The 2,721-nt window shown below is 36.0% G+C and overlaps 1 protein-coding gene across 1 annotated transcript in view; it reads left to right on the top strand.

The window, feature by feature from the left end:
• Positions 1-2,721, top strand: part of ESCO1 (establishment of sister chromatid cohesion N-acetyltransferase 1) — a 30,939-nt gene that overhangs the window by 17,249 nt on the left and 10,969 nt on the right. The window lies entirely within an intron of this gene.

The raw sequence follows: 2,721 nt of genomic DNA on the forward strand, positions 1-2,721 counted from the left end.
TGGTGATAGGAAAACAAAGGAATGTCACTGTTCTGAAAGTGCTAAGTACAGGTTTCAGTACAACTGGTGTTTGCAATGGTTGGCTTAATAGTGAGATAAAGAGCTGATTGTACTGTTTTTGTAATGGTGTAATCTTAGATGATTTCTAAATTACTTTTTCTTAATTATGTGTAATTTGAAGAGAGGCTGCCTAGGAATCCAGCTGATACAACTTCATAGTATATTGAAACTCTACTGAATTTATAATGTGATTGTAATCTTTAAACATAAAGGCCAAAGTATTATTCCATAACTTAATGATATGTGCTGTATCTGAGTATATCTCTCTTATTAAAGCTCAGATTTGAAAAATTATGTACAATTTAAAGTATATTGTAAAATCAGCTACTTCACACTAGCTGATATTACAAGACTTATAGGAAATACCCGTTCACATGTCTGAAATCTAGAATAGAATCCACAAAGTCTATTTTCTTTATCACACATGTTACCTTCAGTACTCTACACTCGAGTAGATAAGACCTCCAGGATAACTGAACTGAGGCCACCAATTCATTTCATGTAGGTACCAAATGGCTGTTGGGCTACTCTTAAATCTCAAGCTCAATTTTATCCCACTTTTACAAATATAAAGATATATCTTCATAGCTGAAGTGTTTGAAACTATCTGGTAAATAGTTCTGGTATTTGTTCTGTTCTTGGTTAGTTTTTGCTGAATAATCCAGACATCTTGAAAGATCTCTTCTGATATGAGTTAGCTACATTGTAGGGTGAGACTGGGCAAAAAGTGTGATGGAACGCAGTACATCATAATGGCAGCATATAATACATTTCCCCATTTTATTCCTGTCATTCCACACATCCCCACTCCCGCCACAAGTACTTTCAGATCTTGAGTGTTACCAAATATGTAAAGATAATTTACAGAAGATGGTGTTAATTCTTTTGGACAGAAGCTGGCGGATGAGTTCGATAGTTGCTTAAAGCTGCAATGTTCACATAGGTAGGAAGCCGCGCTGAAGTTTCCATATTTTGGAAGTTGAAAGAACTGAAATTTCTCACTTGTATGTATGTCTAGAGTAACACCATGATTAACATGCAAGTGAAAGAGCAAACTGCTTTAACCCAGTTGTAAATAACTATGTATAAAGTTAGGTATGCTTTTAATTTGAGAAAAACTTTCCCTATTGTTTTCTCAGTTGCTGGGTGTCTTTTTAAAACTTCACACAATGTGTACTCAAGCAAATTATTTGTATTGTCAGTTCAGTGAGTAAACTGTTCTATCTCTGAAATCTTGTAAGACTCTAGGGTGTTTTTGTGACATTGTAGCTGGCTATAGAACAATGATTTAGATGGTTACTCTCGAATAGAAACTGTAGAGTAAGAAGTGAAGGAAGGAATCTTATGAGTCTTTAAATTTCCCTCTGATTTTTTTTTTATTTCTCATAACAATTTGATTGACACTGTTTTCTGCATGGGTGAGTAACTTTTGCCATGCTAAATAGATCAGTCTTTAACACAAGTCATTTGACCCATAGTCAGTGGTTCTTGGTTGATTGTATTATGGTAATGTCCATGACAGAAACATCCTCACATCCTCTTAGAAAATAATTTGAATTTTAGATAAGCCCTTGCCGCTGAATTAGTACACGAAGTCTCTACTTGTTAATTCTTAGTCATCTGGAAATACCAGAAGAACAATTGCTAGTTATGCTAGTTTTGCGAGGAGGTTTCTAGTGGGGATTGTTGGGAGGATGGCTCGGAGGTGTGATACGCTTGGTTTCTAGATATTTGTATGTAGTTACTGTGTTGAAACTATAACTACCTTCCTTTCCCTGACAGAAAGTGTTAACTGGACAGTAGCATCATGGGATTAAAAAAATTGTGCTAGAGAAAGTCTGGGTAACTTGGAACATCTGGTCTTGGTGACCTTGGTATGTTACTTTATTAGCTCTTCAGATATTCTTTTTTATGTAGTTACGTAGTTAATATATTTGGCATTATTGTTGATTTGGAGGCCATTCTAAGATATCTTTAGAAGCATTTTTCAGTCTCTTGTCACTCACATTCTTCATGCCTTATGATGCAGTCCCAGTCTGACTTGAGAAGCCTTTTTCTCAGTTTTTTCTCCTTTTTGAGTGTCTCTTGTTACATGCCTCTGCTTCTATTGAGGATTCATTTCACAGAATCACAAAATGAAGGCCTATATACATTATCATGCTACAGCTTCTTGCTGTGATCTGTGAAAATGGACTTTATTGTTAGTGTCTTGCCCACCTGCATGCAGCTGGTTTGTGGGGTTTTTTGAAGTACTGAGTAGCCAGAAGATAGTTTGCATGTAAATAATAAAGTATTTACTGTCTTCAGCAATTTTTTATTTTTTTTTTTTAAAGGCCTATGTTGTTTCTTTTAGTAAAACTTTCTTTTTGGGTCTCTCTAGAAGTTCCAAGGTGCCCCCAGAAGTAGGACAGGCTAAGAAGAAGGTGGTATTGGGATACTTGTTTTGTCAGGGATGGCTGGTAGAGAGGATAAGGAAATTGTAGGCCTTGTGTGGAGAGAGAGAAAGTTTGGCAAGTTTAATGACACTTTATAGATTTGGGAACCGAAGATTGGCAAGGATCGATATGGGTTTTCTGAAGGGTACCATTTGCTATTAGTACAAGCATGCAAATTGAATAAGCAAGAAGGTAAAGTGGTCAAGGATAGTACTGGAGCAGGAAT

The sequence above is a fragment of the Cariama cristata genome, unplaced genomic scaffold (assembly GCF_000690535.1).
Source record: "Cariama cristata isolate BGI_N322 unplaced genomic scaffold, ASM69053v1 scaffold7232, whole genome shotgun sequence".
NCBI classification, from domain to species: domain Eukaryota; kingdom Metazoa; phylum Chordata; class Aves; order Cariamiformes; family Cariamidae; genus Cariama; species Cariama cristata.